Raw genomic sequence first — 23,937 nt, 5'->3', positions numbered from 1 at the left:
AAAGAATGTTTTCTTCTGTGTTTAAACCTTTTCTTGAGTTCTTATAATAGTGGTTTTATACAGTATTTGTCCTTCCATGCCTGACTAAATTCACTCAGTATAATAAGTTCTAGCTTCCACCAAGTTATACGATGTTTCACAGCTTCATCATTGTTCTTGATCGATGCATAATATTCCATTGCGTGGATATACCATAGTTTGTTTATCCATTCGTCCATCGATGGGCACTTAGGTTGCATCCATCCTTTGGCTATTGTGAACAGTGCTGCGATGAACATGGGTCTGCATATATCTATTCGTGTGATGGCTCTTGTTTCTCTAGGATATATTCCAAGGAGCGGGATAGCTGGATCGTATGGTACTTCTATTTCTAACTTTTTAAGGCAGCGCCAAATCGATTTCCAAAGTGGTTGTACCATTTTACATTCCCACCAACAGTGTATAAGTGTTCCAGTCTCTCCACAACCTCTCCAGCATTTGTTATTTTGTGTTTTATGGACTAATGCTAGCCTTGTTGGGGTGAGATGATATCTTATTGTAGTTTTTATCTGCATTTCTCTGATGGCTAATGATCGTGAGCATTTTTTCATGTGTCTCTTAGCCACCTGAATATCTTTTTTGGTGAAGTGCCTGTTCATATCTTTTGCCCATTTTTTAATTGGGTTATTTCTCTTTTGGCCATTGAGGTTTTGGAGTATCCTGTAGATTTTAGAAATTAAACACTGATCGGATTTGTTGTAGCCAAAGATTTTTTCCCAATCGGTAGGTTGTCTTTTCACTCTTTTGGTGAAGTCTTTGGTTGAGCATAAGTGTTTGATTTTTAGGAGCTCCCATTTATCTAGTCTCTCTTCTGGTGCTTCTGCATTGTTACTTATGGTTTGTATTGTGTTTATGCCATGTATTAGGGCTCCTAGCATTGTACCTATTTTTTCTTCCATGATCTTTATCATTTTCAATTTTATATTTAAGTCTTTGATCCATTTTGAGTTAGTTTTTGTACATGGTGTGAGATATGAGTTTTGTTTCAGTTTTTTGCAGATGGATATCCAGTTATGCCAGCACCATTTGTTAAAGAGACTGTCTTTTCCCTATTTAATGGACTTTGGGTCTTTGTCAAGTATTAGCTGCTCATAGGTGGATGAGCTTATATCTGGATTCTCAACTCTGTTCCATTGGTCTATGTATCTGTTACTGTACCAGTACCAGGCTGTCTTAACTACCGTGGCAATATAATAGGTCCTTAAATCAGGTAGTGTAAGGCCTCGCACTTTGTTCTTCTTCTTGAGTAATGCTTTATTTATCCGGGGCCTCTTCCCTTTCCATATGAAGTTGGTGATTTGTTTCTCCATCTCATTAAAAAACGCTGCTGGAATTTAGATCGGGATTGCATTGTATCTGTAGATTGCTTTGGGTAGAATTGACATTTTCACTATGTTGAGTCTACCTATCCATGAGCAAGGTATATTTTTCCACTTATGCAGGTCTCTTTTAGTTTCTTTCAGTAGCGTCTTGTAGTTTTCTCTGTAAAGATCTTTTACATCTCTGGTTAGATTTATTCCTAAGTATTTTATCTTTTTGGGGGCTATTGTAAATGGTATTGATTTGGTGATTTCCTCTTCAAGGTTCTCTTTGTTGGTGTCAAGGAATCCTATTGATTTTTGTATGTTTATCTTGTATTCTGAAACTTTGCTGAAATCTTCTATTAGTTCCAGTAGTTTTCTTGTGATCCCACTGTATCTTGATCTGAAAGGATTTTGCTATATTTTTAAAAAAATATATATTAGCTGTAGGTCAGGACTTACTATTTCCAAGGATTTTCAATTCTTAATCTTCTCTTATCTCTTCCTGGATGATTTCAGCCACTCTAAATGCTGTAACCACCATCTACAGACTACAGCATTAAAAGACTATGTGCAAATGTATCATTAATATCGAGTGTAAAATAAATATCTAATGGAAGTGATTTAATATGTCTGTATTTAATATTTAAGCAAAACCAATAATGACAGTACCAGAACATAGTAATTTAATATGCTAATCTATTACATTAAAAGTACATAGATCATAAATGCATAACCAAGCACACCTGAGTAAGTATCATCTAGTTGAAGACACAAGATATCAAAAGCTCAGAAGATGTGCTTAATACTCCTTCCACGCACTGACCCTCTCTCACAAGTGTAAACACTGTCTTGACTCCTGATGATATGTCTGTTTTATTAGTTTCAGTAAAACCAAAAAACCAAACCCATTGCCATCAAGTTGATTCTGACTCATAGTGACCCTAGAGGACAGAGTAGAACTGTCCCATAGAGTTACCAAGACTGTAAATCTTTCCCAAAGCAGACTGCCACACCTTTCTCCTGCAGAGCAGTTGGTGGGTTTAAACTGCTGACCTTTTCGTTAGCAGCTGAGTGCTTAACCACTGCACCCTTAGTTTGAGTATTTAATTATAATAATGCAGAACATAATTCTTTGTGTGTTGGGCCTTTTGCTCGATATTTTATATGTGAGATTCATTCATATTTTTTTCTGTACTTGTAAAATATTCATTCTTATTTCTGTGTCGTTTTCCATTGAATAAACATACATTTATTCAGTATACTCTTGATAAGCATTTTAGGCTATTATGAATAGTGCCATAATGAAAATTTTGGTACCTGTATTTCATGGCACTTGTGACCAAAATTCTTTTGGGGATATACCCAGGAGTTAAATTGCTGTGCCAAAGGTAAACACATACTCAGCTTTAGTAAATACTGCTAAAGGCTTTTATAAACTGTACAAATACCTGTGAATACTCTTCCACATAGAGCCTTTGACAGTTTTAGTTTCTTACCCAACTTGGTATTGTCTATTCCATTTTAGCCATTCCAGTGGGTGTGTAAAAGTGTGGTATTGTACTTTTAATTTTCATTTTTCTGATGACTAATGATGACTTGTCTTACTTTTTCTTTTTAATTTAAAGGAATTCTTTATATATTCTAATTAAGAGTTCTTTGTCAGGTACACGTATTGTGAATATCATATTCCACTGTATGCTTTCTCTTTTACTCTCCTAATAAAGTCTTTTGAAGAACAGAATGCTGCAAGTATAATATAACAGAGTTTATCATTTTTTTTTTTTTTCTTCTTGGTTGGCACTTGATGTCCTATTAAGAAATATACTTGCCTAGCTCAAGGTCACCAACATAATCTATTTTTCTAAACGTGTTATATCTACAATCTATTTCAAGCCTATTTTCATGTAGGATGTGAGAAAGATGACTAACCTTCTCTCTCTACATGGAAGTGTCACTTTTATCATAAAATATGGGGTTGTATATGTTTGGGTCTGTTTCTGGACTCTCTATTCAGTTTCATAGTTCCTTTTTCATACTGTCCTAAGTAGTACACCTGTATAATCAGTCTTGATATCTGAGAGTAAGTCTTCTAGTTTTGCTTTTATTCTTTATTATTGCCTTGGTTTAAAATGGCTTTAAATTTCTTTATAAACTTTAGAGTTACCTGATCAATTTTTCATCCACACACACAGTCCCAGCATTTTTATTGGGTCCTGTTGAATATATATATATTCATTTTAAGAGAAATTATGTCTTTAGATAATTGTGTTTTACAATCACAGCCTATGGCACATTCCTCAATTTATTTTGTTCTTTAAATTCTCTTATTAATGTCTATACGTTACAATGTCTATATGTTCTGTATATGCATATACATACATATGTACATATATATATATATATAGAGAGAGAGAGAGAGATTTGTCTCAGTGAAATGGCTTACATGTTGTAGAGGCTGGCGTGTCCCAAGTCTTTGTGTCAGGCGTCAGGCTAGATCCTTCTTCTGACTCACACAGTTGCAGGGCTGACGAATCCAAGATGGGCAGGTAAGACAGTAGGTTGCTGGCTCATAGGCTGTGGAGGCTAACAAATCCCAAGACTGTCAGACAATACAGCAGGCTACTGGCTCAAGTCCCAAGAACCAGAGCTCAGATGATGATGAGCTGGATGCAGGATCCAGAGTGAGCAAAAGCCACTGAGCTTGCCAGAATGTCTGTATACGTATTGGATGCAGGCCACACCACTGAGGAAACTCCCCTTACAGCTGATTGGCTGATTACACCAGATAATATCATGGAGATGATTACATTATATCACAAAATAGAGGATAACTACATTATTACATAACTACCAAACTACATCATTACATAACCGACCTGCCAAACCACTGAGAATCATGGCCCAGCCAAGCTGACACACAACCTTAACCATCACACACATATAATAAAACCTCTGAAACATTGTTGAAGGAAATTATAGAAGTAAATTTAGAAAGAGAGAGATTGTAAAGGTATCAATTTATACATAAATTACACATGATCACTGTCACAAACTCATTCTGAATATCATATGAAATAGTGAATACAACTTTGGTGAAACAAAACAGTCAAAGGGCTAGAACTGCCTATCTTCAAGACAGTATAAATACACTCTAATCAAGGCAATTTTGGCATAATGATAGGTCAATGGAAGAGAATAAAGAGTGTAGAAATAGACACATACATATATGAACAGGTGTTCTTTGACCAAGGGGCAAAGATAATTTAATGAAGTAAGGATAATCTCTTCAACAAACTGTGCTGGAACAATTGGATACCATAAAAGAAAGAAAGAGAGAGAGACAAAGCGAGGTAGGGAGAAAGGGGGAAGGGAGGAAGAAAGAAACTTGGATTCATACCTTGCACTATGTACAAAAATTAACACAAAATGGATAGCATACCTAAATATAAAACATAAAACTACAAGGAAGCACAAAATAAAATGTAGGAGAAAATATTGTGATGTTGAGTGAAGCAATTATTTCTTAAGTATGGCAACAAAAGCACATTCCATAAAATAACAAATCAATGAATTGAACATCAAACTAGGAAAACCTGCTTTTAAAAGACTGTTAAGAACTTGTAAAGACAAGTCAAAACTTGGAGATTATATTTGCTAAGAATATATTTGAGAAAGACTTCTTATTCAGAATATATTTTTAAGAAACTTCCCAAAATTCAATAATAAGAGAAACAACCCAGTAAAAAAAAAAAAAAAGAAAACTGACCAAATCTTTGATCACTTTACCAAAGAAAATAAATGAATGACAAATAAACACATAAAAAGATGCTTAACATCGTTAGTCATGAGGAAATGAAAAATCAAACCACAATAAGATATAACTATACAGTGTTGGCAAGTACATGAAGGAAGAGAAGCTTTTATATACTGCTGTTGTGAATGTAAAATGGTACAACTACCATAGAAAACAGTTTGGCAGTTTCTTAAAAAGTTAAAGAGACATCTACCAGAAGAGGCAGACATTGTTCTTTTAGGAGTTTCACTAGGGGAAGTAATAGTATATGTCCATAGATTTGTACATGAATGTTCATAGCAGCTTGTTCCTAATAGCCCAAAATTGAAAACAATCTAAAATACCCATGAACAGATGAATGAATTTAAAACAAAGCAAAACAAAAATGTAGTACATCCTTTATAATGTATTTCTTCTCAGTAATAAAATTAAATACACTATTGATATAGGCTACAACATAGATAAATTTCAAAATAATTATGTTGAGTTAAAGAAGTCAGACCAAAAGGAGTACCTATTTCATGGTTCCTTTTACTGAAAATCCGAGAAAATAAAAACTAATCTCTAGTGACAGAAAGCAGGCATAGGTTGCCTGTAGAACACACAAGAAGAAGACAGGAAGGGATCCAAGGAGGAATTGCAAAGTGGCAGGGCAGTTTTTGGGGCTGATGGATATGTTCGTTGTCTTGATTGGTGACAGTTTTATGGGTATATACAAACGTCAAAATTTATTAAATTGTACACTTTTTATATGTGTCATTTATTGTGTGTCATTTATATTTCAAGAAAGCTGTTCAAACGAAATGGGGAGGTTTTTCTCTTGTATTATTCTCTGAAGCATCTTGTATGAACTCTAGATTATCTATTGCTTAAAAGTTTGGTAAAACTCACCTAGAAATCTCTCTTGTCCAGGAGTCTTTGGGAGAGGGCATATTAGGGAGTGGATATTTTGATTACCAATTCATTTATTTTTAGGGCTATTGGTTTATTATTCTACCCCAGCATTGATTCAATTTTACATATAACATTTTTGTAAAAAAAATATTCCTAATTTCATTTGTTAAAATCATTGCCTTAAGTTTTTCAAACAGATAGTGTAGTAACTTAAAAATAATATTTTTGAAAAACATATTATTTATATATAGTATCACTAGAAGATAGTTTTGGATTCTGAATAATTCTGTGTGGAAGCCATAGATACTTCTACTTTCTTCCTTTTCTTTTGGAGTTATGAGTCCAAAAGAAAGATAAAATACACATAAATTAGTGGAATGTTTTGTAAATTTAAGGAAAAAATTTATTTCTTGATTTGAAGAAGTAAGTCTACAATATTTCAGATCGTAGTTTTAATAAGTAAGTCACAGTTGGAAGTAATATTATAAGACAGGTAGCAGTAGAACAGCTAACATTAACATATATTCTCTAAGGAAAAGAAATCTCTAGGGTCATGATTTTTATTTTGTACAAGTATTCTAGAAAGTTTCAAGAGCTAGATTGACTTATAATTGATTTTCCTCTGTTTACTACATTCTTCTTTTTCTGGGTAAAAATTTAATGAATAAAATGCATGATATAAGGGGGGAGGAAGCTTAAGAAGTTTGTGATAAAAATGCCATTCTAATGTATTAGGAGAAAAAATATTATAAGGCAAATGGTATCTTTCTGACCCTATAAGTACAATAAATCTGGTATATAACTTATTTGCATATGTTATACATCAAAATGATGGACTTATGTACAGATATAAGTTATACATCAAAATGATGGACATATACACAGACACATATACACTGTGTATGTGTCCATCATTTTGATGTATAAATATATGTACCCATTGCTGTTGAGTCGATTCCGACTCCTAGTGACCCTATAGGACTGAGTAGAACTGCCCCATGGTTTCCAAGGAGTTGCTTGTGGAGTCAATATGTATGTGTATCAGATATATATACATATATATGTATATATATATAAAATGTTTGACTATATAAAGTAAAAATCTCTGGTGGCATAGTGGTTAAGAGGTATGGCTGCTAACCAAAAGGTCAGCAGTTTGAATCCACTAGGCGCTCCTTGAAAACTCTATGGGGCAGTTCTTCTCTGTCCCATAGGGTCGCTATGAGTCAGAATCAACTCAATGGCAACGAGTAGTTTTGGTTTTATATAGAGTAGCATTTTTTTTCCAGTGTACATTTAAACAAATACAAATTTTGATTAACATACTCTAAATATGTTTAGTTTATCCGTTGATATTTAGAGAAACACTGTACAGTGAATAACCTTGACGTCAAAGCCACTCCAAAGCAGGATCCTAATCTATAATTCTAATTTCATTCTCTACTCTTTTCAACTCATTGCTCCAGTCAAATTCAAAATATTCTGCAAACATATTATGCTTTCTTGTTTCTGTACTTACAGTATTCTTTAGTTTGTTGTCTTTTCTCATCTTAACACACTGAAATCTTGTTGCTGTTTTTGTTAGGTGCCGTTCAGTCTGTTCCGATTTATGGTGACTTCATGTAAAACAGAACAAAACACTTCCTGGCAATGAATTTGTTTTGCTTTTTTAATTATGATATTAGATATAACTTTTTTGCAGAAAACTTTTATCAGATTTAGAAATTTCCATTTAGTTTTAATTTGCTCAGAGTTTCTTTTCTCATTAAAAAATGCTGAAAATTATCAAATATCATTTCTCTCTTTTATTTTGTTAATCTGGAGAATTATGTTGAATGCTTTTTAATCCATGTTAAACAAAACTGATATTTATGGATAAATACGTGCTGACAAATTTGATAATTTTCTTAAAATTGAAAAACAAAAACTTGTTATGGATTGAATTGTATCCCCCACAAATGTGTGTCAACCTGGCTAGGCCATGAGTACCAGTATTTTGTGGTTGCCCTCCATTTTGTAATCTGATGTAATTTTCCTATGTGTTGTCAATCCTAGTCTCTGCCTATAGTTAATGAGGCAAGATTAGATTATGTTAAAGATTATTAGGGTGGGATGCAACACCCTTACTCAGGTCATAGCCCTGATCTGACTTTAGGGAGGTTTCCCTGGGGTGTTTACAAGAGATAAAAAGAAAAGTGAGCAGAGAGAGATGGACCACATACCACCAAACAAGAAGGGCCAGGAGTAGAGACTGTCGTTTGGACCTGAGGTCCCTCCACTGAGAAGCTCCTAGACCAGAGGAATATTGATGATAAGGACCTTCCCTCAGAGCTGACAGAGAGAGAAAGCCTTCCTGTGGAGTTGGCCCCCTGATTTTGGACTTCTAGCCTCCTAAACTGTGACAGAATAAATTTCTGTTTATTAAAGCCACTCACTTGTGGTATTTCTGTTGTAGCAAAACCAGATATGAAGACAAAACTTGAAAGATAAAAATTGTACAAGATGAAATAGACAAACTGAATACCCAAAACCCACTGTGAGTGAGTCGATTCTGACTCATAGCAACCTTACAGGACAGAGTAGAACTGTCCCACGTGGCTTCAAAGCTCTTATTGATTCATGTATCTTCTTCCACAGCCTCATTCTTCTCAGGCTTTTTGGTCTGTTCACTGCTTTCTCCATCTGCCATCCCTTTCCCCTGGTGACTATGAGTAGTTTAGGCCTTTAAAAGCCTTTTATCCTGCCTGGGACGATGCTCCAGTCCTGAAAACGTTTCAAGGGGTACCAGAGAAAGGCAAGGTTTTGAGGTGATCCTTTATTGAGCTACCATACAGATAAAAAAGCACAACCACAACCCTTTGATAATAAGGTCTGTATTGCTCCTTCTGGCACTAGCAAGCCATACCAGAAACACCAGCCACCATCTTCACAACCACCACCCGGCTGGGGAAAGAGAAACTGTGGATGGATAAGTAACATGTCACAGTTTTCTCTTACTGAAATTAAGCAGTCTCTTTCTTCACTAAACACTTGTCTGGTTGTTGTAAGTTTTGGGGATATATTCCAGAGTTCTAAAAAACTTGATTCTGACAGTTTTTTCCAACTTAATGGTTGTTTCAATAGGGGAACAGATCCTTGGATTCCCCCAGTCTGCCATCAGAGATGTTCCCTCATTATTCCCTTGCTTTTTAAATTGTTCTTTATACATGTAGGTATGATTACAGTGTGTGTAATATTTTAAAAATTACTTTTTTTACTTTATATTTTGGTTTGTATGATTCCTGTGTATTGTTTGTAATTTCATTTTGTTCATTTTCGTGGAATTACATACATTGTGTGAATATTACACAATTTATTGATCCATTCTTTTCACAATTAACATTTGTGTTGTCTGCAGTGTTTTTCTATAAGAAATTATGTTACTAGGAATCTGCTCCCATAGAGGTTACAGCCTAGAAAACCCTATGGAGTAGTTCTACTCTATCACATGGGGTTGCCATGAGTTGAAACCAACTCTACAGCACCTAACAACAACAAGAGCAAAAATAAATATTCCTATCTTCTGGTGTGCATTTGCACTCTCAATTCTCTGGCATGTATTTCACATTATTGAATTTCTGGGTTGTAACGTATACATATTTTCAACTTTACATGATCATATAGTGAATCCCACAGTTTTTGTGCCAAAGTGTTCTGACCAGAAGTATACACTTGGGAGAGGTAGCTCTGGGAAGCTCCCAAATTCTGGGATATGGAGAATCTTCTCTAGGAACTGACACCCACCCTTGCTATCACATATATCCCACATAATTCATTTAATATTGTAAGAGAAGAACACTGTTTTGGTTGATTGTTTTCCTCATGGACAATGCAGATGCTGGGCATTCTACAGGTAGTGATGGTAGATCAATTGTTACATATAAAGATATTGATAAATAGAGAAAATGATACAGAAATAGATTCTAACCAACTATATGTATGTGTTTTATTACTGACAAATAAGGCACTTTACCTATGAAATGACAGAAATAGGCTATTAAAGCTGTTATTTTCATTTGCTAATCATAGTCACCTTTCATATGATAAAGATGTTGTTGTTGTTGTTGTTAGGTGCCTTCGAGTTGGTTCTGACTCATAGCAACCCTGTGTACAACAGAACGAAACACTGCTAGATTCTGCGGCATCCTCATAATCATTGTTACGCTTAAGCCCATTGCTGCAGCCACTGTATGATAAAGGATAGATATGGCATTTTTAGTCTAACCTATAACCTTTTTCAGTGATGAATATTAACTTCTGTTTAAAATGTAGAAAATTGTAATAACAAGCCACTTATATAAAGTTAAAGTATCTAGAATCACCTTGGTTATGTTTTGTTAGTTTCTAAATTATTTGTTCATGAACAACAGGAAAATTTACTGAAGGAGAAAGTGATTTCTTAATATTTGTTATAAAAGTGAAATCTATATTATTCTTACGTTTAGTAAATATTTATTGAGTACCCTCTGTATGCCAAATAAAGATGTAGGCACTGAGTAAGCAACATTGAGTTGAAACAACAGTCTTTTTCCTCCCCTATGCAGTTTATCCCCCATGTGTCTGTCAGTTTGTCATACTGTGAGGGCTTATATGTTTGCTGTAATGTTGGAAGCTATGCCACCAGTATTCAAATAGTAGCAGGGTCACCCATGGTGAACAGGTTTCAGCTGAGCTTCCAGACTAAGACAGACTGGGAAGAAGGACTTGGAGGACTACTTCTGAAAGGAATTAGCCAGTGAAAATCTTATAAATACCAGCAGAACATTGTCAAATATTGTGCCAGAAGATGAGCTCTTCCGGTCGGAAGGCACTCAAAATATGACTGCCACCTCAAAATAGAGTCGACCTTAATGACGTGGATGAAATCAAGCTTTCAAGACCTCCATTTGCTGTTGTGGCACAACTCAAAATGAGAAGAAACAGCTGTAAACATCCATTAATAATTGGAAGGTGAAATGTACCAAATATGAATCTAGGAAAACTGGAAATGGTCAAAAATGAAATGGCATAGATAAACATTGATATTCTAGGCTTTAGTGAGTAGAAATGGACTGGAATTGGCTATTTTAAATCAGACAGCCTTATGGTCTACTATGTCAGGAATGGCAAATTGAAGAGGAATGATGTTGCATTCATCATCAAAAACATTTCAAGATCTATCCTGAAGTGCAACGCTGTCAGTGATAATATCATTATGCCTACAAGGAAGCCTAGTTAATATGCCTATTATTCAAATTTACACACCAACCACTAAGGCTAAAGATGAATAAACTGAATATTTTTACCAACTTCTGCAGTCTGAAATTGATAAAATATACCAGTCAAGATGCATTGATAAATATTGGTGATTGGAATGCTAAAGTTGGAAACAAAGAAGTATTGGTAGTTGGAAAATATGGCCTTGGTGATAGAAACAATGCCAGAGATCGCATGATACAATTTTGTAAGACCAACGTTTTCTTCATTGTAAATATCTTTTTTAAACAACATAAATGGTGACATAAATGTGGACCTTGCCAGATGGAATACACAGGAATCAAATCGACTACATCTGTGGAAGGAGACAAGGGAAAAGCTGAATGTCATTAGTCAGAACGAGGTCAAAGGCCAACTGTGGAACAGACCATCCATTGCTCATATGCAAGTTCACATTGAAACTGAATAAAATTAGAATAAGTCCACAAGAGCTGAAGTATGACCTTGAGTATATCCCATCTGAATTTAGAGACCATCTCAAGAATAGAATTGACACGTTGAACACAAATGACCAAAGACCAGACGAGTTGTGGAATGACATCAAGGACATCATACATGAAAAAAGAAAGAGGTCATTAAAAAGACAGGAAAGAAAGAAAAGACCAAAATGGATGTCAGAAGAGACTCTGAAACTTGCTCTTGAAAGTCAAGTGGCTAAAGCAAATGGAAGAAAGGATGAAGTAAAAGAGCTGAACAGAAGATTTCAAAGGGTGGATTGAGAAGTCACGGTAAAGTATTATAATGACATCTTCAAAGACCTGGAGTTAGAAAACCAAAATGTCAGAACACACTTAGCATTTCTCAAGTTGAAAGAACAGAAGAAAAAAATCCAAGCCTTGAGTTGCAATAGTGAAGGATTCTATGGGGAAAGTATTAAGATGACACAGGAAGCATCAAAAGAAGATGGATGAAATACAGAGTCACTATACCAAAAACAGTCGGTCGAAGTTCAACCATTTCAGTAGGTAGCATATGATTGGGAACCAACGGTACTGAAGGAAGAGATCCAAGCTGCACTGAAGGCATTGGTGAAAAACAAGTCTCCAGGAATTGACAGAATGTCAAAAGAGATGTTTCAATGAACTGGACATAGTGCTGGAAGTGCTCACTACTCTATGCCAAGAAATTTGGAAGACAGCTACCTGGCCAATGGACTGGAACACTGGAAGAGATCCGTATTTATGCCTATTCCCAGTAAAGGTGATCTAACCAAGTGCATAAATTATTGAACAATATCATTAATATCATAAGCAACTAAAATTTTGATGAAGATCATTCAAAAGTGGTTGGAGCTGTATATTGACAGAGAACTGCCAGAAACTCAAGCCAGATTCAGAAGAGGACATGAAACCAGGGATATCATTGCTGGATGGATCCTGGCTGAAAGCAGACTACCAGGAGGATGTTTAACTGTGTTTTGTTTACTTTGCAAAGGCATTTGACTGTACGGATCATAACAAATTATGTATAACATTTTGAAGAATGAGAATTCCAGAACTCTTAACTGTGCACATGAGGAACCTGTATATAGATCATGAGATAGTCATTTGAATAGAACAAGGGGATACTGCATGGTTTAAAGTGAGGAAAAATATGTGTCAGTGTTGTATCCATTCACCATATTTATTCAATCTGTATGCTGAGAAGAACGGGGCATTAGGATTGGAGGCAGACTTGTTAACAACTTTCGTTATGCAGATAATGCAACTTTGCTTGCTGGAAGTGAAGAGGTCTTGAAACACTGATGAAGATCAAAGACCGTAACCTTCAGTATGGATTACACCTCAACATAAAGGAAAACAAAAATCCTCACAACTGGACCAGTAAGCAATATCATGATAAACGGAGAAAAGACTGAGGTTGTCAAGGATTTCAATTTACTTGGATCCACAACATACATGGAAGCACCAGTCAAGAAATCAACATATGCATTGCATTGGACAAATCTGCTGCCAAAGGACTCTTTAAAGTGTTAAAAAGCAAAGATGTCACCTTCAAGACTAAGGTGCACCTGACCCAAGCCATGGCGTTTTCAATTACCTCATATGCATGCAAAAGCTGGAGGATGAATAAGGAAGACTGAAGAGAAATTGATGCTTTTGAATTGTGGTGTTGGAGAAGAATATTGAATATACATGGACTGCCAAAAGAACGAATAAATCTGTCTTGGAAGAAGTACAACCAGAATGTTCCTTAGAAGCAAGGATGGCAAAACTATGTTTCACATACTTTGGAGATATTATCAGGAGGGATCAAGCCCTGGAGAAGGACATCATGCTTGGTAAAGTAGAGGGTCATCGAAAAAGAGGAAGACCCTGAACGAGATGGATCGACAGAGTGGCTGCAACAATGTGCTCAAGCATAACAATGATTGTGAGGATGGTGCTGGACCAAGCAGTGTTTCCTTCTTTTGTACACAGGGTCCCTATGAGCCAGAACCAACTTGATGGTACCTAACAACATAACCACAACATGTAGTTTATATTACACTTGAGAGATATAGGCACTAAATAAATGAAGACAAAACATGTTGGTGGTTTAGTTCTGTGGAGGAGATAGTGTGTAGCAGCAAAGAGGCATCTTTCAGACAGCTTAGTTAGAGAAGTCTTCCCAGTTAAAAAGATTTTTTAGCGTATACTTGAATGAATGAATGGAAGGGGCTATTTTGTGGGAGATCCTTCAAGGAAATGCAAATAATAAGATAAAAATTCCTGATCTGAGAACATACTCGTCACATGTGAGAAAGAGCAAGGCAATCAGAACTGAAAATGAATGAGCAAATTCAAGAGTGGTAAAATTGAAGTCATGTAGGCTAGTGTCATGGATTGAATTGTGTCCTCTAAAAATATCTGTCAACATGGCGGCGTCATGATTCCCAGTATTTTAATCTGATGTAATTTCCTTATGTGTCATAAACTCTATTACTATGATGAGGTTATATGTGATTTCCTTATGTGTTGTAAACTCTATCACTATGATGAGGTTATACTGATGAGGTCTACAAGATTGGATAGTGTCTTAAGCCAATCTCTTTTGAGATATAAAAGAGAGAAGCGAGCAGAGACACATGGGAACCTCATACCACCAAGAAACCAGAATCGGGGGAAGAGTACATCCTTTGGACCTGAGGTTCCTGCGCTGAGATGCTACCAGACCAAGGGAAGACTGGTGACAAGGACCTTTCTCCAGAGCTGACAGAGAGAGAAAGCCTTCTCCTGGAGCTGCTGCCCTGAATTTGGACTTGTAGCCTACTGGACTGTGAGAGAATAAACTTCTCTTTGTTAAAGCCATTTACGTGTGGCATTTCTGTTAGAGCAGCACTAGATGACTAAGACAGCTAGGTTATAGCAGGACTTTAGCTTGTAATATGATTATTCTAAAAATCCATTGGAGCAGTTGAATCTCATAAGTTTACTCATAATTTAAACAAATCATTGGCTGATTTGTAGGATATTGACCCTAGGGGGAGACAAGAGAAAATGCAAGAGTCCAGTTAGGAGCTTATGCTCTTTTCCAGATATTTTCCTCTAAGCTGTTAGAGATGGAGGTAGTGAGAAAGGGGTAAATTTGGAATATTTTTAGAATGTACTTCCTTGACTACTAATCAAAAGATTAGCAGTCAACCCACCTAGAGGCACCTCAGAAGACAGGCCTGTTACTCTGCTTCCAAAAGGTCACAGCCTTGAAAACCCTGTGAACCAGTTATACTCTGTACACATGGGGTTGCCATGAGTTGCAATCAACTTGACAGCTACTAACCATAACAGCAATGCCAATATGATTCACTGATAAACTGAATCAATGACGTTTGCAAGAGAAAAATGGTCCCAAGATTATGGCTAGATATTTGGCCTTAGCTATTGGAATAAAAAACAAACAAACAAACAAAAAAACCAAACTGCCCCTTACTGAGTATTGAAAAACTGAGGGGAGAGGGGAGCACTTTAAAGGTGGAAATCAAGAAATTTGCTTTTGAAATGTTAAGTTTAAGATATCTATTTTGCATGTACATTATAATGTTGAGTCTGCAGCTGGAGATATAGTTGAGAGTAGGAGAGGAGTGGGAGCTGGGGAAAACTTGGAGTCATCATTTGAAGTAAGTTCACAACATACACCCTATTAGAAGACCTCTTCTCAGACCATGATTAGCATCCATAGTAGGTGTGTCCATCAACAACAACAAAAAAAAGAAAAATAATTTAAGAGGATAGCTCTTATATTTGAATAAAGCCTTTAAGTGTACATTTATCATTGTTATTTAGGAATAAGGCCTTTTACTGAGATACAGTCTAGTGATTTGTGTTCTTCATCTCTCTTGAATAAACCTTAATCAAGGGGCATAGGTTATGATTCCTCGTTTTAATTAATTTAAAGTGGACTGAGAAGTTGAAGACAACTTTGTAGCAGTAAAAAAAAATGTAAGATCATTATAGATTGTTATAATTTTCCTCTAGTCTTTTACAACCATTTACTCACTTCACAGAACTTCACAAGTTTACATACATTTCTTTACTCATTCACATTTATCTATCATACTCTATCACTGGGATTTTAGTTTTTATATAAATAATAACACTGAATTTTCTAGTAGTTTTTCTAATATTTAATCAATACATCTTTTTACATTAAAAAAACTAAACTAAAACTGATATAAACCATGGAAAGAAATACAGCTGTAATTTATTAGTTAAGTAAACAAATCAACAGGTTGAAGTAGCAATGACTGGCCATGAGCATTCATCTTGCTGGGAGAATTTGGCACTGCATTTTAGGGAAGGTATGCCAGTTTGTCATACTGTGGTGTTTCGTGAGTTGCTATGATGCTAGAAGCTGTTCCACAGGTATTTCAAATACCAGTAGTGTCACCTATGGTGGACAGGTTTCAGCGAAGTTTCCAGACTAAGACAAACTAGGAAGAAAACGCTTGTGATCTACTTCAATATTAGCCAATAAATACCCTATGGATCACAGCAGAATATTGTCTGATGGACTCAAACATGCTGATGACCACGAGGATGGTTCAGGACTGAGCAGCATTTCTTTCTGTTGTACATGAGGTCACCATGAGTTGGAGCCAACTTAGAGGCAACTGACAACAACAATAGTGTGTGTAAAATTTATCTCTCAAGTGAAGGAAGGGATTTAAAAAATATATCATGTGTTTTATGTGAATGTTTAATGTTCTTTTTTTACACAAATGTATAAAACTACAGTATTTTGGTCATTTCTTACAGTTCTTACTCAAAATCATATTGGAAGTTCCAAGAAAAATAAATAAAAGCTATTAAGATTGAAGTGAAGAAATAGAACTGTCTTTGTAGATGGCATGATTATCTGTATAGAAAACTCCAAAGAATACTTTCTTGGAACTAATAAACAATATAGCAAGTTGATAGTATGCAGGTCAATAAATAAGAGTCAATTTTTGTTTTCTTATTTACAAACAATGAGCAATTGGTATATTAGATTTTTTTAAAAAATTTAAAAGACCACTAGATGATAAAATAGTGTGTGCTTATGGATTGGAAAACTCAATATTTTTAAGATGTCAGTTCTTTCAAACTTGATCTAGAGAACCAACACAATCACTGTCAGAAACCCAGCAAGCTATCTTATATAAATTGAAAAATGTTTTCTAAAATTCATATGGAATGGAAAAGGACCTAGAATAGTAAACAAATATCGAAAAAGAAAAACATTTGGAGGACTCACTGTATCCAATTTCAAGGCTTACTATAAAGCTACGATAATCAAGACAGTGCCATAATGACAAAAGAATTGATACACAGATCAATGGTATGAAACAGAAACCCAGAAATACACACACAAACAAATACAGCCAACTGATTTTTGACAAAGAGTCAAAGGATATTCAATGGAGAAAAATATTTGTTTCAAAAAATAGTGCTAGGACAATTGGGTATCCACATGCAAAAAAAATAATGAACTGAAACACTGTATACCTTTCACAAAAATTAACTTAAATGGATCATTGAGCTACATGTAAAAGGCAAAACTATAAAACTTCTGCAAGAAAATAATATAGGAGAAATTCTGTGTAACCTTGGATTTTGTGATTATTTTAGATATAAGAAAAGTGAAATATGGAAGGAAGCCATTTTTTCCTCTTGTTGACTATCCAGTTGCTGGAATACAGTTTATTTAATAAAAAATCCTTTCACCACTGATTTTAAAAATCATTATATTTAAATATACTAAATTACAATAATCTTTTTTTAACTTTAAATTTAGTTTTTCTTTGAACTGCAATTGCTATGATTCTAACAAGAAAATAAAGATGGCATTGATTTTGAAAAATAGGTAAGACTGAAAAATTAGTGACTGGAGTCTATACATGGAAAAATACTTAAATAAAATCCACTACAAGACTATCAAAATCTTAAGAAAAATAATTTTTAAATGAATGTCTAAAGCACCAGCATGCTGAATAGCACACCTCAGCTTCTCAGTTTTAACAGCACTGGCCAGTCCTTTCGCTTTCTCCTATAGAGTACTTTTTTTAAAATTATAATTCATCTCCCTTGCCATCACATGTGGTTTGTATTCAATGACACGAGAAGACTAACACTAGAAAAAGGAGTAAAGATTGTAATACTTTTTTTTCTTCCCCCTAAACTCAACTTCTTGTTGTTAGGTGCCATCAAGTGGGTTCTGATTCACAGTGACCCTATGCATGACAGAATGAAACACTACCTGGTTCTGCACCATCCTTACAATCGTTGTTATGCTTGAGCGCATTGTTGCAGCCACTCTGTTGATCCATCTCCTTGAGGGTCTTCCTCTTTTTCACAGACCCTCTACTTTACCAAGCATGATGTCCTTCTCCAGGGACTGATCCCTCCTGATAACATGTCCAAAATATGTGAGACGTAGTCTCGCCATCCTTCTTCTAAGGAGCATTCTGGCTGTACTACTTCCAAGACAAATCTGTGTGTTCTTTTGGTAGTTCATGGTATAGCCACTATTCTTTGCCAACATCATATTCCAAAGGCATCAATTCTTCTTCGGTCTTCCTTATTCCTTGTCCAGCTTTAGCATGCATATCAGGCATTTGGAAAACACCATGGCTTGGGTCTGGGGCACCTTACTATGCAAGGTGACATCTTTGCTTTTAACACTTTTAAAGAGGTCTTTTGCAGCAGATTTGCCCAATGCAATGCGTCTTTTGATTTCTTGACTGCTGCTTCCAAGGGTGTTGATTGTGGATCCAAGTAAAATGAAATCCTTGACAGCTCCAATCTTTTCTCTGTTTATCATGATGTTGCTTATTGGTCCAGTTGTGGGTTTTTTGGTTTCTTTATGTTTGGGTGTAATCCATACTGAAGGCGGTGGTCTTTGGTCTTCATCGGTAAGTGCTTCAAGTCCTCTTCACTTTGAGCAAGCAAAATTGTGTCATCTTCATAACGCAGGTTGTTAACGAGTTTTTCTCAAATCCTGATGCCCCATCCTTCTTCATATAGTCCTTCTCCTATTATTTGCTCAGAATACAGATTGAATAAGTATGGTGAAAGCATACGACCTACAATATATTATCTTCCCAAAAGCATATTTTAAACCATTTCCATGTTTTAACACTTATTTGGACTAGAGAATAAGCATAGTAATTAGCCTCATTTTACCATTCATAGTTTAATTTTATTTTTCTAATTTTTATCAGGCCTCTGACTGTGATTAATAGCATTTCCCTTTTAGTGCTGACAAATTTTGGCCAATGTTTTTAAAAGGATCACAGTGATAACCCCTGTTTAATTTCTTATGTCAAAATTTATCTGTCTTGCCTTTGTTCTAACATAATTTTTCCAAATTTCTTTTAACACAATGAAAGATGACAGAACTGAAACATGCACATCTGCTTAAAGTGCTATATCAGTTGTCCTTAGTTATTTCACAAAACTATTCATCAATCCTGTGAAGTAATATATAAGAAAATGTTTCTAAATATTTGTCATTGGCAGTATAATGGATTAGTTGCACAGATCATAGACATACAGGCCAAAAATTTATGAATATGATAATATAAGATAAGAATATGATGCACTATATATTAATCATTACAACTGGGCATTCTGTGACTGTGCTTTATAAAGTTAAAAAGCAGAACCAATGAGTAAGATATTTTGGTAATGTAATATTAGGTTGAGAGTGGCTCTTTAATGGGCCTAATCTTCCTAGATTTATAAATAAAAGACTCTCTCATAAGATAGGGAAATTATATATATGTATCACAAAAAATACAAAAAAAAAATCACCATATACTCAATTTGTTTTTAAGTTGGAATCTTCACAGAACATCTTTGGGATAGTACTAAATAAGAATAATAGAGAAATTCATCTTCTTCCAAATCACCATAATCATTTAATATAGAGGGAGAGTATACAAGGATTACACTCAAAGAAAAGGAGTTGAACATGCAGTTCATAAAATACGTCAAGAATTCAGCTGCCTAAGCTCAGGTGTGTTTTCTAAGACCATTGCATTAAAATTTCATTGCATTAAAATTAAGACTGAATCTTAGCTTTTTATTTTTATTTAATTGTCAGTGATCTGTTTTCTTGAATTATTAATTTGTTTGTCACATATTTCTCCCTTCTATTCTCACTCCTTCTTTATGATAAGAAGTGACCTACATATGAAAAATTAAATGAACTAAGGGGATAAATATTGAAAAGACCCATTAGTGAGTCTTTTGTCTTGAATAATTAATCTAATAATGTTGGATCAGGATGAGCTAAGTTATGTTGCAATAAGAAACAACCTCACAATCTCAGTGGCTTAACACAACCAAATTTCTTATTTGTTCTGTGTGTCCAAAGCAGGTTGAAAAGGAACTCCACTCATGTAAGCACCTCAGGGGCAGAGGTTGATAGAGGCACCTTCTTAACACATACCTCTACAATGCTTCAGTCAGGATACAGGGAATTTTGTGAATTGCACACCAGGATTTAAAATTTCCAACCAAAAGTGAGATATATTACTTTTACTTAGATTCCTTTGGTTAAAGAAAGATACGTAGTTAAAGAAAGTTATATGGTTATAGCCTTTAAAGAAAGGTTATATAGTTAAAGAAAAATAGCTTCAAGGAGGCAGGGAAGGGTAATACTACCATATGCTTTAAAGCGGAAGAACTAGAAATACATGGTGAACAGCCATAATAATTACCAAGGTCTGTTTTTCTGGGTACCAAGTATTCAGTGCTCACCTGCTACCTCAGACAAAAATCTCTCATCCCTTCCCAAGGTGTTCAAATCTCAGTTCCTGTCCAATGACAGAATCAAGTTCAAAGTCTATTACTCTGGGGTATTTCACAGTAGTGCCTCCTCTTGATTAATTAAAATTAGTTAATTAATTTAGTTGAAATAAACTACTCTCTTGAATGTAATTAAATAATAAATAAGTTAGCTACCCCTATATACACAAAAAATAATTCCTTTCTTAAAGAAATATAGTAGACACTGATAAGTAACAATTCTGAAACCTGCTGGGAAATTTTTGAGGTTCCCTAGTTTGAGATTAGGAACATTCCTTCACTGTGCTTCAAATTTTCTTCTTGGAAGGATTTCCCTATTTGATTTTTTTTCTGAGGTTATTGTTGCTACTCTCTGGAACATTTTTGTTTGTCCACTTTTTTTTTCACTGAACACAACTAAGGTGGCAATGGATAATAAACGTTCCTTGAGTATTGAGCAACTTTTTAAAGCCTGTCTTCTGCCTCTAATGTTGAAATCCCAAGGGAATTTTCAAGTCACAAATAGTTAAAGGCTTCTTTACTTCAGGCTTACAGTTTGTGTGACAGGACAACCTTCCTAAAATCTTTCTGAGATTCTTATCCATTGGATTCCAGTCAGTTCTATGGAACAATAATTATACCTATAATTCCTTTCTATTGATTTGTTTCATATATGCTACATTTCTTTTTTTTTTTGTTTTTTTGGTCCTTATTCCTGTTTTTCTCCATTGAATTTTGGTTCTGTGAGCTTACCATCTATAATAGGAGAGCTACTCATTTAGGAGCTTTTCCCAGAGCCATGAGCTCAAATGAAAGAAATTACTGTTACCAACATAGTCCATTCAGAGATTTTAGTCTCTTTAGAACTCAAAACATTTTTAAATTTTATCTTTTACTGTTTGGAGTTGAGAAGCAGTTGTCTCTAATCCTGAAGCTTCCTAACATTGTGGACTGTCTCCACTACCCTTCATGACTGCTTGCAAACTGGTCAGTTCTTTTCCGAATTGATCTCTCATTTGCATGATACAGTGAAAGCCAATCAATCCTTGGTAATGCTGTTTTATTTTCGAAAATTTTTACCAATAAATTCAAGTTTATTAAGTAAATGAGCAGTCTTTCAAGGTATTATGAGCTACAGTCTTACCAAAGTCAGCCATTGTGTAATATTGATTATTATCTTTTCAGACATCAGTAACGGATGCTTCAGCACTCACTTCCTGGTGTGTAAGCCAATGCCACCACATTGTTTAAGCCTTTTTTTTTTTTTAAATGGAAGCAGCTCACTCTTGATACCAAATTCTAAATCAATCAGAGTAGGGTGAGGTAGTACTGTAGTAATCAACAATTGGAGGAGCCCTGGTGGCAAAGTTGTTAAATGCTTGGCTGCTAATCAAGAGGTTGGTGGTTCAAATCCATTGGCCACTCTGTGGGAGAAAGATGTGGCAGTCTGCTCCCATAAAGATTACAGCCTTGCAAACCCTATGGGGCCGTTCTACTCTGTCCTATTGGGTCACTACAAGTAGAAATCACCTTGATGGCAATTTTTTTTAATCAACAACTCTAAATCATAGTGGTTTAACAAAATAAAGTTTATTTCTCATCCCTACTACATGACTAATAATGATAATAAAAACATGAATAGAAGTATTTTCTGCTTAGCAAGCTTAACTGAAGACATTCAAGCTCAATCTTGATACACCATTGGCACAATTCTCAGAGTAGTAAAAAAAGGTTAAGTGGTGACTCTTCACTGTTTTTCAAGGCCTTTACATGAACGTGATGCACATGACTTTCACTCACAAATCGTTCGTCAAGGAAAACTCTTGTAGCCACACCTAATTTAAGTAAGATGTTAGGGATGTATTATCATTTATGAAAAAGGAAAATCCAGAAATATTTGGTGAATAAAAATTCCAACTACAGTTTTTAATGTCTTTGTGTGAGGATTTTTCATTTTTATATGTACAATTTCTACTTAAATTCTTTTGATTTTATTTATTTAGTTGTTTAAGAAAAGCAAAAAAATTATTTGTTGGGAAGAGGATGTTGTTGCTGTTAGTTGGCATCATGTCAATTTTGACTCCTGGAGACCCCATGTTTCCAGACTAGAAATATACTCTATATGATTTTCAAAGCTGTAACCTTTCAAAGCAGATTGCCAGGACTGTCTCCCAAGGCATCGCTAGGTGAGTTCAAACCACCAACCTTTCGGCTAGTAGTTGAATGCTTAACCATTTGTGTCACCCAAGGATTGCTGGGAAGAACATAGCACTTACTGATTTAGAGCCATAGGAAATTTTCCTTCCATCCACTTCCAAAATCTGTCCAATCATAATAATCATATTGGAACACCTAATAGGCTTTTCCTGTAAAAGATTCTGATTATCAGACCTGAGGTGGGAAGTCATACTGTATCTTTATTAAATACACCAAATAATATTTATGATTATTTACTTTTGGGAAATATTGCTCTGCAAAATACTGGTAAAAATAATTGGCCTCCTGAAAGAGATTTTGTACAGCAAGTCCCCAGGTTAATTATGTCCAACTTATGGACAGCTCGTACTTAAGAACAGACTTCCGTAAAGCCAGTTGTATTAACGTTATTGCTTGGGGGTAATACATCCAAGATTTCAAGCTCAAGACTTTGCTTGTGTGTCACTCCCTAAATCCGAGGGCACTTCACTGTATCAGTAAGACATCTTTTCCTGTTATTTGGAAGGCAAATGCAAAGGCTTAGGTCACAATTGCCATCCTTGAAGATTGGTTATTGAGCCGTTTTTTCTCTGCTGTTGAACATTATTGCTTGGTCAGCATCAGTAAAAATAATGTAGAGTTACTGGACTCCCATGCCAGTGAGCTAACCAGTGGAGACCTTGTGGAACTAGAGCAGCAGATGATAGTATTTAACGAAGAAGACAGGGACATAAAAACTCCAGAATTGAAAGTTTATGACGAAAGAATTAACTAAAGCCTTTTGTCTCACTGAAGCAGTTACCAATGGCCTCAGCTACTAAAACGTCATTTATGACAAGAAAAAGAAAACGTTTGTACAAACCTCCCATGAGGCTTACTTCAGGCTAGGCTTGACTCCAGTAGTAAAATCCCCTTTCCAGCAGCTGATTCAAACCCTGACTCTCCAGCACCAGTTCCATCCACTCCAACACCATGCCCATCATCTTCAACAGTAGCCATCTCGCCATCATCTTTTCCTGCATCATCCAGTTATTAATATTATCATAATGTTACCTTACAAATGTCCCTTCCAGTATGGACTGCGACACGAATGAACAAGTCTCTCTTGGGAGAAGTACAACCAGAGTGTTCCTTGTAAGAGAGGATGGCGAAACTTCGTCTCACATAC

The sequence above is a fragment of the Trichechus manatus genome, unplaced genomic scaffold (assembly GCF_000243295.1).
Source record: "Trichechus manatus latirostris isolate Lorelei unplaced genomic scaffold, TriManLat1.0 scaffold00002, whole genome shotgun sequence".
Lineage (NCBI taxonomy): Eukaryota > Metazoa > Chordata > Mammalia > Sirenia > Trichechidae > Trichechus > Trichechus manatus.
This window is presented reverse-complemented; position numbering follows the sequence as displayed.